Below are 12605 nucleotides of genomic sequence, written 5' to 3' on the forward strand. Positions count from 1 at the left end.
AATAGTTAACATTCGATTCAAAGACTGAATCGAATAAGACACTAGTCGATTCGTTATTCGACAGTTCCGAATATTTGCACACCCCTGCTATTTTATGCGAGCTACTGTGCACGAATGTAACTAATCCTTTATCACTAGTGCTGGAACTGTAGCAGTTGTTCAACATGTTGTGCCATGGTAGCTCTGATAACGCGTTCCTCTTTGCTGACCGGTAGCGAATGAACTAAACACATATTAATGTTTACCTTTCTTTTTTGTCTCTCTCGAGTGTGCAAGTAACGCAACAACGTCAGAAGGTTATCTACGATAAGCCGGTCGGCCATTTGGCATTCTCCTTTCTTGAGCTGCCCGCTCAGCGAGATGGCTGTTGCAGCACGTTGACGTCGGCAATAGCCTCAGCGTAAGCGGTCGCAGACTTTCCCGGCTCCGGGCTGCTGTTCTTTGATTCCGCACGTTCAGTGGTGAACGTGGCGAGAGCGTCCACGCTTTCTTCACAGCAATCAGGGCCGCCGTCATCCCTAGAGGAAAATAGCCACGCAGTACGAAAGCAGGAGAGGACAGCCTGCTCTACTCACTGTGAGTGCATACGTGGACCCGACGTCGCGGTGAGTGTCTGAGCGAAATACAACGTTATCCAGTGTCTAGGATTCGGGTTATAACGTGCTGTCGGTAGCCGATATCACACCGATATGTTGACGGCGCACAGTGTGTATCTCGTACGGTGACGAGAATCTTGAGATAGCGCTCAAAGGACCCAATAAATCTGCCATGAAGTGGGCGTTCGTTTATCTTGCGGTCGCAACGCAGGAAATTGCTTTTTTTTTGTGGGAGTTCACGCAATGCACGTTCAACTTGTATTACATAGCAATTTATGAGACAGTGTTTGTGGAAACCGGAAATTGCAACGCCTAGACTCCTTCAGCCTGCGCACACCTTTATCGAACTATGGGTTGTGGCTACCTCAAGCTCGGGACCAAGATTCAGTGGAATAATAAGGTGGCGCAATCCTAGTGCTTCTTCAGATATCTTTTTGTGCTCATGCGGGTGCGCTTCAAGCTCTGGTAATTATATAGGATCGTAAGATATGCGCTTGTTTTCAATCTAATATCTTCGCGCATCACTTTCTGCACCACTTCTTTTTCACAGTGGTACTCGTGATAAAAACATTACGCGAATCTCACGCACACGTACTGCGGGAATCAATGTGAGCGAAGCTTTCTGTTCTGTTTCCGTTGATTGACTACAATTGGTAGTCATGTTTACGGCGAGCGCTTAAGTTCCTTAGCGTTTAGTGCGATACTAGAGTGGTGAGCTTGTATTAAACGTTACTTGCGTGCATACTTGTGGTTGTCAACGCAGTACACAACACACAGCGAAACGTGTTTGCTTGTGAAGTTGTGCACCATTGTTCATAGCCTGCCAAAATGTTATCGCTGTCATTGCCTTCCATGGCACAACGCATCGTGGCAGAAGTAGAAAGCTTTAATTTAATTATGGTGCTTTGTCACCTCGGATTCTTCACGGTACCCCTAAATCAAAGAATGCAAGCGTTCTTGTGTTTCGCCCACATGGAAATGCGTTTGATTCGGTCGGAGTCGGACCCGCGAGATCGAGCAATGCCATCACCACAAAACTACCGCAGCGGGTACAGAAGTTTTGATTTGATGGGCGGCTGTTCCCGCAATGTCGTCTAGGCGCTGCAGTCCGTCAATGTGGCTTTGCGTCCGCACGCCCTACGTCAGTTGCCCGCTTGATAAACTTGCACGTTGTTTAGTTTCCAGAAATAACATAAACGTACCGTACCGCACCTTGAACTTACATTTATCCAGTTTATCCACAACTGCTACCGTCTCTAATAGTAGCGTTTGCTTGCTTTATTACGTTGAATCTCTCATCCCATGTATGCGATCTTCGAGCGAATAACGGCAAGGCTGTTATCACACATTTCGTGACTCCGTCGGTTTTACCCATTTTCTGCCTCCTCTCCCGAATCCCTTTCTATTATTATGTCTACATCCCCTTCGGGCTGTTGCACAAGAGGTAAACGCAGCAGTTTCTGCAACGCTTCTGCGGGGGTTCACGGATAATTGCAGCAGTCAAAAGGTTACTGTGTCGATGGCCTAGGAACTCCAAAAGGCGTCGTGGCAGCACGAGTGAAAGGTCCAAACAATCTTCTCGAGTCGCCTTTCCTCGCTGTCACCCTCGTGCCATGCATATACAAGCTCTGGACCAATCCAAGACGACAGCATACGAGACGACAGCAGCAATATACAAGACGACAGCAGCAGCAGCAGCAATACAGATGTCGAAGGTAGAGGCAAAGAAAACTTCTTTGTAAAAAACGAAGCCCTAATCATGTACAACTTCGTAAAGCGCCAGAGTTTTACAGTAAATTTTAATTATGGGGTTTCACGTGCTAAAACAACAAACTGATTATGAGTCACGCCGTAGTGGGGGACTTCAGAAATTTCAACTACGTCGAGTTCTTTAACGTGCACCTAAATTGAAAACCTAAACCCCCATCGAAATGCGGCCGCCGTGCCCGGGCCTCGATCCGGTGCCCTCGTGGTCAGCAGCCCAACACCATATCCACTAAGCAACCACGGTGGGTTGGAGGTTCACTGCAAGGTGTGTGAAAAAGAAGCAGTCATTCAAGCAAACTTAGGAATCTGTCGGTACCTAATATATTATTTAGACTACTATATTGTTACGGAGCAGTGAGGAATAGTGTGACTATGAACAAAGGCGACGATTTAGAGAACCGAGCGTGTGGATATTTCGGGCAGCCGTCTTGTGTATCCAGCGTTGCTGCAACTTGTAAATAGCTGTAAATACAGCTTCGCTTGACTACTTCTGCCCCGTGACGTTTCGGTGGAGGTGCGTGGTATCGATTCCCGTACCTCTCGCTACAGTGAGGTAGAATGCTCATGCGCACTACATCTACATATCAACAAGGAAACTCAAAATTTATGCGTCAACGTGTTTTCAATATGAGTAGCATTGCATGAATGCTGCTATAGGTGGAAAGCTACTTTCTGCGGTTGTGACTATACGCAAGCCAATTTTATGCCTTACATGTAGCTTGCTCGAGCACACATGTACTCCCCTGAGCAAACGGTTTGGTTGCATTCAAAGAAAGAGCAGTAAATGAGTTCTATTACCTAATCCCTGGTACGCATACTTTTGCTCACGGGTATACCTATACTATTTCGTTTTCGTAAATGTTATGACTCCTGTTTTAATGTGCCTCATTGCAGTCCGTAGACCCGAGTTTTAACAGCAAGAACAGGACAGCCTAGTTTTATTGGAAAATCAGAAAGCTCTTGATTTTTTCGAGGCTTAGAGCTACAATTCGAGCAGAGTAGATGTTGGAATCGAGACTTGTCACCATGAGGGCACTGTTCAGAACTCGTGGCGTCGGGTATAACAGCGGAACATAACGCACGAGCGCAATAATAAAGCTAAAAATTGAGACTTTGCAGTGGCCGATGTGAGGTTTCCCTGTAAAACACAGTTGCTGAGAAGCATCGACGTAGAGTCTGAAACAAGAAACTCGTGGTGGGTCCGCAATAAAGGATGCAAGGTGTCGCGAGTAAAGATTACATAACGAGTGGTGGCAGCTGTTCATATATAAAAAAAATGCCGTGAACGAGCTCGCCACCATGTGTTCTTCCAGCTGCATGCTGCAGCACAAATTTGTGCTTCACGCTGAGACGCGTTCAGACGGACGTTCTCACTGAATAAAATTGTGGCAGAAGCTTGGTTACTTAATGCAGAAAAATAAGAACTCAGCCGTGGCCCTTTCTTCACAGTAACTTATTAAACTGTATTACCTTTCAATGTAGAGATAAATGCAATAACTGCAGCAAGAACGTTCTCCAAGCCTTCCTAACATATTGTGCCCTCTCTCTTAGCGCCAGTAGCGTATAGGGCGAGAGTAGGACTAATGGAATCCGAGGGGCTCGTCTATTTGTTAGTTACACTGACACAATAAAACAATTCATAAAAGCATAAAACGACAACTGCAGCAAACTACCTTCTGGTTCACTTTCACTCTCCCTTAATATTTCGACGTTTCTACTAAACCTATCCAACAATTCCTCCGGCGCTTTGTCTGGCTTCATTCTCTGTTTGTTTGCTTTTTTCACTGAAGTCCGGAGATATGGTAGGTTGTTTACGCAACATTAATCTCTAAACTTTATCCAGATATTACTTTACTCTCTATGTCCCAGACAGTTCCGTTACCGTGGTAACCGGCTGTATTTAGAAAGTGTCTGGGAATAGAGAATACTACTGTCAGTCACTAATCACATTTCGTAAACTCTGAAACACAGCCTTTTCTTGCGATGGACATAAAATAAAATCTCAAATTCGATTGCATGGTAACCAAGCAGTCATATAGGAGTATTTTGTATTTAATGCGTGCAGGAACCTCAGGAAGAATACGCGATTGTGGTGACACTAGCATTCACACGACCGCTGTTGAGCTTTGATCGCGTACGCTTTTCGCAGCACATCCTCTCAGTGCGGAAGCGTTTCCGGTATGCAAAATTCTATGTTGTAAACAGGGCATTTTTAATGCGTCAGCATTTCTATGCCTACCCAACTAGAAATGTCCTCGTGGGACAATAAATGCATCATACCCCTTAACCAAGAGCTCATACCCACGTAAGCCTGAGGCTACGAGCGCTCGGCAAAGTGAAGCGAAAAGTGCATACATTCATAGAAATCACCCATACAACCCACCGATCCACATACGTTTCAATAAAGAAGAAGCTCAGAACAAGCATCCGAATCATCACTAATGCATTGCATACCCTCCTCAGCAAATGTAGTAGTGGTTTGCAACACCTGTGCTAAATTTACCCTACTTCCCCTTAATTAGCACGAAAGGTACGACTCCCACGAAAATTCAAGGGTCCGAGTGCCTTAATTAACTCCATGTTAATTAACTGTGGCTCATTAAATTCACCTGAGCACCAATGGCCATGAGTCCGAGCGCCGTAAAGTACTTTAACCTAATTAAACCTGCCTTATCATGTTCGCTATCGAACATGGTGAGCAAACGACCAATGAGAGTTGATAAGCGTTTATACTGGTCGGATCAAATCCGATAACATTCATAATAACATCTGGCTACGTGGATATGAGCAAATGGTGCAATGCTTATACGTATACTTAGACAACTACCAGAGGAGTTTCTGCATTTATTTTTTTTAATTCTGGTTTTATCATTTAGGCAAGAATAAATGGTGAATATTTCAGCAGTTTCACTGTAGAAGCGTGCTGTGAGCAACTCAGCGTATTACTGCTTTCTATTTTAGTGGCACATTATTTCATTTCCTTAATAATAAGCTTCTTAAAGGCGCCTGCTCTTGCGCAGATCGATCCGTTATTCTGAACATCATTTATTGTAGAAAATAAAGGTACATAGAGAAGGGCACACATACCCACAGAAGCTGCCACTACCAACTGATTTAAATATCAGTTTCAATGATAGTGACTTAATCATTTTATTTACAGTTTAATGACACTGTGCGTGTCAAAACGCTCGAAAAAAATATCATCGCCCAAGCACTCCGTAGATGACTAACCAACGAAGCTGAAACGTGTGGCCCCGATGTTCATCACTGAGTTAATCCCAAGAGTTCATTAAACGACGGCTTGGTAGGCTCCGGGATGTTCAGTGCGCATTTGCTGCTTGCACTCGGCTGCACGATCGAGCCTGTTCTTATGTCCGGGCTGCAGCATCAAGACGGCGTAGACGAGCTCGTTTCCGGTTCTGCTCGCGGCGTTGCTGATAGAAAACTGCCTGCTCCTCAGGAGTACGTATGACGCATGACCTGATGATTTCGGAGCCGGAGAGAAACTGCGGCGCACGCGCCCGGCTGCGAGGCAGAGCAACGACGTCATTACTGGCGCAGCTACTCCAACACGAGGATTTTTCACTCCGATAATGACGTCATGTTACCTGACCCAACTGCCATAAAATATAATAAGGGATGCTCTCGAGTTGGCAACACTGATTTTGATGTCGCCGTTTTCACCACGCTAGCCTTTAGCAGGGAAGAAGTTTGGGCGTGTTGGTGGTATACGTACAAACTGGGATACATAGCGCAAGCAAGACACAGGGACAAGCAGGAACACGAGCGCTCGTCCCGTGTTCCTGCTTGTCCCTGTGTCTTTCTTGCGCTGTGTATCCCAGTTTGTACGCCAGTCTTGTCAATGGAAATTTTGGGCCAGGTAGCGTGACGTCATGGATTGGAGTAAACAGGCCTTGTACTATCTATGTGGCGTTGGCTAATCGCGTGCCTTCATTTCTCCTTTCTTTTTTTTTTTCTTTGCATGTGCATAGGCTTTCGCCGGAGGAGTTTTCGGCATACAGGGGACCGACAGATGGACGGGCAGACGAATTGGCTAGCCATAACAGCGTCGCAGTAAAAAGATTTATTCAGTAATGAACCTCAGGGAACCAAGGTTCTTAGCAATAAAAGATCCCTCTTTGCCTGCCAGAAAAAATCATGCTGACGTCGGTGAGGCCAAATCATTGCCAGAAGACCGAGACATGAACCGCTGCAGCGCCAAAGCCTAACATAGAAGAGGTTAGGTAGAAAACCCGACTGTGCTAAGCATAAAGGAACGCCTGAGCTTGGCAACCGCAGGGACATCCACATTACAGTCCAGCCGTATATACCATTGCTGCATTACCTTTGCGGCACTAGCCTTGGCGTACATACATGTGTACGCCAAGGCTAGTACATATGTATGTGTGAAACATACATGTGTATGTTTCACCTGCATTCGTTAGATGGGTATGCGACTTTATCATTGTTTCAACTATTCGCTTTGTTCCAGCCTTCTACTATATAGCGGCGTCAGCAGCCACGGTCTGCACTAGGCTCTTGAAAACGTTTCTTCGCGTGCCTTTAAAGCTAGACTGGTGTTGTCTTTCTTGCGCTTGTGTAAACGGCCGAAATGCTGAAGTAAATCTATTACCATCACAATGTATACGCGCCTTAGGTCTCATTACTTTTTGATTGATGGTGTTTTAGGTGCCGTCAGCAACAGGCGGATTATGTGAGAAACGACGCAGTGGGCTAGTTCTGCCAATGTGCGCCCGATTCTAGATGCACGAGTGTCTTGCATTCCAGCCTTGTCGGAATGCGTTCGCAGCGCTGGGGGTGACCTAGTGTTCCTGTATATGCTCCCTGCGGGAGCATATACAGGAACACTAGGGTGACCTGGCGCTGAGCGCCAGAACGGCATAGGCGCTGAACAAGCGCAGCGTGTCGTCGTCAGCATTTCTCCATCATTACAGCGAAGCGTGTGCTTTACAGTGAATGCAGGTGATTGACTTCTACGGATATTAACGGAAGCCTAATATTAATGAGGGGCGGGCTATTTCTGTGGCTCTAGGCGTTAAGCTGGAAACCTCCGGCAAACATTCGGTGCTTCGTCCCCCCCCCCCCCACCCATATGTCTGTCTGACTCGGACACCCTGACAATAATCTAATTGGATCACCATCGGCAGAGCTTTTCTTCCACAGCGTGTGTATTATGCGTTCAGGTACTTGCTGCTTTCATCGGAATATTCCGAATTCATCACATAGTAAATGCAAAGGAATATCTTCATCACGCGCGCACGTATGAAGAAAGCTTGCGTGCACTCTGTCGGTGACCATGCATGGCAAACAGCTATTGCTGTTGGTGTGAATGCCACACGAACTGATGACTTAGTTTTCTTTTTTTCACAATCGTATGAGCCCTCGCGTTGGCATGCCCTTGAAGTTCAGCGTTCCTCCATTATACTTTGTCACTTCTCTAAGAAGCAACCACAAAGAAATGTTTTCTCCCCTCTACTTGATTCAAATAATAATCTCAAATATGTTGTGATTATCCAGCATATGTATTATTATCTAATCAATGATTCAAGATACCGTGCGTTTTTAATTTCAAAGAGGTTTCTTTCAAAACTTGCATCCAGCAAACACCTCAATCAGCAGGATCACGGAGTTATCAATTACGTACACGCGACACCTTATGTAAATGTTTGTAATGTAAGCGATTCACCAATTACTTTTTTAATTATTCAATTTTGGGAAAATGTTCAAATTGGCGAAATTGAAGCGGACCAGCAGTGAACTTGCGTCTGGATAAGCTCGCATCCTAAGACAAGCACTACTTTCACTATATCAGTTCAAGGTATGCGTCCAAGTTAATTTCTGAAAGCCTCCCTCTAGCAGTTCGAAGGATGTACCGGGTGTTCAAAATTAAGCTTTATGATTTTCTTAAAATTAGGCACTGAGAGGCACGCGACGACGACCTGTGCAAATAAGTTATATGGCTATGGTGACACGAATTGAAATTACAATTATCGATGTCAGCAGCACAATTAACTAAAATTGAATAATTAACTTTCTATTGACTGCAGTCAGTGTGTACGTTTGTACTCAAAAGTTAGAGGCAGTCGCGTTTCTACACAGTTTCACTTGGAAGAATTCTTCTAGCATGCCTGTGCTCGGAGATATCCGACTCCCTATTTTAATTATCGATCGCATGATTACGCATGCAAGAGAATAAGGATCGGCGCAAGGACAACCGATGGTCATTAAGGGTTACGGACTAGATTCCAAGAGAAGGGAAGCGTAGCAGGGGGAGGCAGAAAGTTAGGTGGATGGATGAGATTAAGAAGTTTACAGGCACGACATGGCCACAATGAGTACATGACCGAGGTAGTTGGAGAAGTATGGGAGAGGCCTTTGCCCTTCAGTGGGCGTAACCAGGCTGATGATGATGATGATGATGATGATGATGATGATGATGATGATGCAAGGACAACAGGGCGCAGGCATAGGCAAAGATGATACCTGTCCCCCTTTCCTTCTCGGCTGGCGAAATCAAGATATGGCAACGCGGTGCGCGGTGGTGTTGTGGCTCTTGATTTCAGTCAAACTTACAATAATTGGAAATTAGCTGTCCCTTTATTTGTGTAGCCAAGGCAAGGACCATGCCCGTTTGACTAGTCACCATTACGCACGCGCACTACCCTCCGGCTTGTTCACTCGCGCCATTATCTCGACGTGGCAGCTGCCGCCACCGTTACAGGCTGCGCGGTCACGTGTCACGACAGCGGTTCAGGGTTCTTCGATATTTTCTTTTTTATTTCGCCAACCGAGAGGGGGAGAGGGACAGTTATCATTTTTTGTCAATGTTATCATTAAGCGCCACATCACCTTGTTATCAGACTAAACGCCACACGCAACAGACAGAGGAGCTGGCACATCAAAGAGGAGCTTCGCGCCGATCCTAACTAGCTTGCATGCGTAACGATGGGAACGAGAAATAAAGTTTGGAGTCGGATACCTCGAAGCACAGACACACTATAAGAATTCTCAGAACTTATACTGTGTAGAAACCCGGCTCCCTCTAACTTTTCAATACAGATATACCTACTTACTGCAGTAAAGACACAGTTAATTATTAAAATTTTGTTCATTGGGATGCTGCCAGCGAAAATTACCATCTTACCTTGCGTCCCCCTGGCCACATAACTTATTTGCACAGGTGGTCTTCGTGTGCCTTCTAGTGCCTAACTTTATTAATAATAATAATAATATAATGGTTTATTTCCATCACCATTACATTGATGGAGGGGATGGGAACAAAAGCGATTGACGCTTGACTAAGTTCCCACCCCCCGTACACTCTTAAAATTTTAACGCTCTTATGGGTGTAATGTGGGTGTACTTATCTTTCCACCCTTGTAAACACCCTTGAAACACCCTGTTTTAACGGGAAGGGGTGTTCAACAAGAAAACAGCCTTGGAACACCTCAGTCTTTCTAATCTACATCCTAATTATAAGGGAGTAAGTGAACAAGCTTACAGTATATGATAAATGAACATTGGCAGTTAATGCGTTGATATTGGCTTTATATGAAACGCGCGCTACCTGCGTTTGACTCAGGTAGCTGGAATGATTAGGTCGGGGCATCTAGGCAGCAGCGCACTGACTCTGAACAGCGGTCAAAAATAAGTTTCCCGCGTATGTTCATATCGAACAGATGACACTAACGCGCCGACTTCGCATAGCCAGATATCTGCAAAAGGCTTCGCATGATCAATAGCAAAATACTTACAATGCTATCGCTGAATACTTAAAGCTGTGCCACCAGTTAGACTGGGAATGGTTAGGAGTGATGGCTAACGGTAAATAGCTCACCAACTTACGGTTTGTAGATGACATTAGCATACTCAGCACCGCTGCAGACTATTTGCAACAAAGGTTTGAGGACCTTCGCTGAGAAAGTGTAAAAGTCTGACTCAAACTTATTATTCACAAGAGAAAAGTAATGTTCCACTGCCTGGCGACAAAACGATATGTTATGGTCGGCAGTCAGCCTGTAGAACATGCGCAGAAATTCGTTTATTGAGACTAATTACTCGCAGAGGCCTCTGATCAAGGAAATTAACAAAAATAAAACATTTGTTGGAGAGCTTACGGCAGGCATTACTAAATCATGACCATGGAGCTTACTGCTAATCATTGCTTTTTGCCGTTACTAACGTATGGCGCCCAAACTTGAATGTTACCAAAGAAGCTTGGGAAGACGTTGAGGACCGCGCAACGAGCGATGGAATGAAAAATATTAGGCATGACGATAATACACTGTAAGACAGCGATTAGGATTAGAGAGCGAACGGGGATAGCTGATATTCTGGTTGACATCAAGAGGAAGAAGTCGTGCTGGGCAGACATTGCAATGACTAAGGGATAAGGGTAAGAGATAACTGCTGGTCTATTGGAGTTGCAGAATGGGTGCTAAGGGAAGGGAAGCACAGTCGAGGACGGCAGAGAATAAGGTGGACGTGATTAAATTAGGAAACTTGAAGACACGTCGAACCAGTTAGCACAAGACCGGGGTAATGGAGATCGCTGGAGAAGCTTTTGTCCTGCGATGGACATCAAAATAGGCTGATGATGATGATGATGTCACGACATCCATGCCAGCTTCGCGGCATGTCATTCATGTTATGCCATGCATGCGCGTCATGCACGTTCTGATAGCTCGATTTGCGTCGATTGCGTGTAGGGGGGGAGTAGCGGCGTAGCCAAGGGGGGCACGCCGGCCACTTGTAACGCTCACTAACAGTAAATATTTTGCTACTATGGCAATGGCCCCGCTCCTTCCCCCTCCACGGTCAGTTGGGACCCCCCCCCTCACACTGTGGGGAGGGGGATGTCAGATTGCTCTAGACCCCTCCCCCTAACTTGTAAACGGAAACGGGGAAGGGGAGGGGCGCTGCCACGAGGCCGCAAACCTTAGGCAGCCCAATTACCGGATGCATTTCCATTTGGACGTCAATACTGCTCTAATATCATTACACAGTAGGATTCATACCGGTTCGAGGGCATGCGACTATTAAAAAAAACACACACAGCCATCAGCAAGTCTCAGCTTGAGCAGATCTTTGGGAGCTGAGCATGACTCCCATAAAAAGAAAAGCTTCGCACCCCTCTTACATGCATTGTCAGCTCTGGGTCGCTGCCGACTGCACATTTCCGGTAAAAAAAATCACACAGAAACTCCTCCGGGATGTGTCTGAGTATACGTAAGCATTGTGACGCTGTCCATGTCGTTATCAATTTCATGAAACTTGATCCAACGAGTATAAGCGACAGCTGCGGCGACACGAGCTGCTGTGGTCGGCGGCGCCAAGTGAATGGCACAAGCTAAGTACTGCAGGTGGCGGGGCCAGGTGCGCTAGTGACGTTCCGATCATTTTAAGCCGTTATCGCTCTTTATCCCTTTTATTACGCGTCGAACCATTACCAACCGTTCTCCGGCGGCGGCTGCTTGTGGCACCGCCGCCGGTTGTGGCGGCGGTGCCACCCCCCCCCCCCCCTGCTGAGCGATGCCGTCTTGGTCGCTCCCTCACCACCCCCGGGAAAAGGGACACTACGCCTCTATCTCAGTTGAAGAAACGGTGATGAAACGTTAACAACGACAACAATAGCGAATGCTTACGCGTTGTCCCATGGCCTCCGAGATTTCTAGGCGAAGCTGGCGCATGGGAATCTAGGAGGCCATAATTTACCGCATAATCGCATAACAAGACCAAAAAAAATAATGCCAAGGGACACAGTAAAAAATGTAAACAAAGAACTGATCTTAAACATACTTTTTGGGGAAAAGAAATAAAAGCTTAGACAACCGCAACACACGCAACCAAAGCCACCACCACCAGCCTAACGTCGGAACCAACAGTTGGCAACACTGGTTCACCGCTACACCACTGCTTTGTCTTCCCAACAAGAGCCGCCATCTTCTCGCGCGTAACGTTTTGTATGGTTTTGTTCTCTGCAAGACCGCGCACACAGCTCATCGGTGGATGCACGGCTGGACGGCGTTGCAATGCGGCCGGCGTCACTTTCTCACGTTCGCATAATCGGTGTGAGACATGTCGCATGTGAAATGTTTGATAGAAGTGCCCCCCGACCAAGTGAAGCGGCTGTATGGGGTTGGGAAGTGTCAACAGGTTTCCGGCGTGCGGATTTCAGGTACGTGCAAATGCGTTTCGCCCTCCTATTGAACTCTGGAGCAA

General features: G+C 46.1%; 1 protein-coding gene across 1 annotated transcript in view; it reads left to right on the forward strand.

Moving 5' to 3' along the window:
- Positions 1 to 341: 341 nt before the first annotated feature.
- LOC135909347 (riboflavin transporter 2-like) overlaps positions 342 to 12605 on the forward strand; it is an 86070-nt gene continuing 73806 nt past the window's right edge. The window contains exon 1 of the mRNA XM_065441294.2: positions 342 to 605. The gene's annotated coding sequence lies outside the window, so the exon portion shown is untranslated. The remainder of the gene's footprint in view (positions 606 to 12605) is intronic.

The sequence above is a fragment of the Dermacentor albipictus genome, chromosome 1 (genome assembly GCF_038994185.2).
Source record: "Dermacentor albipictus isolate Rhodes 1998 colony chromosome 1, USDA_Dalb.pri_finalv2, whole genome shotgun sequence".
Taxonomy (NCBI): Eukaryota; Metazoa; Arthropoda; class Arachnida; order Ixodida; family Ixodidae; genus Dermacentor; species Dermacentor albipictus.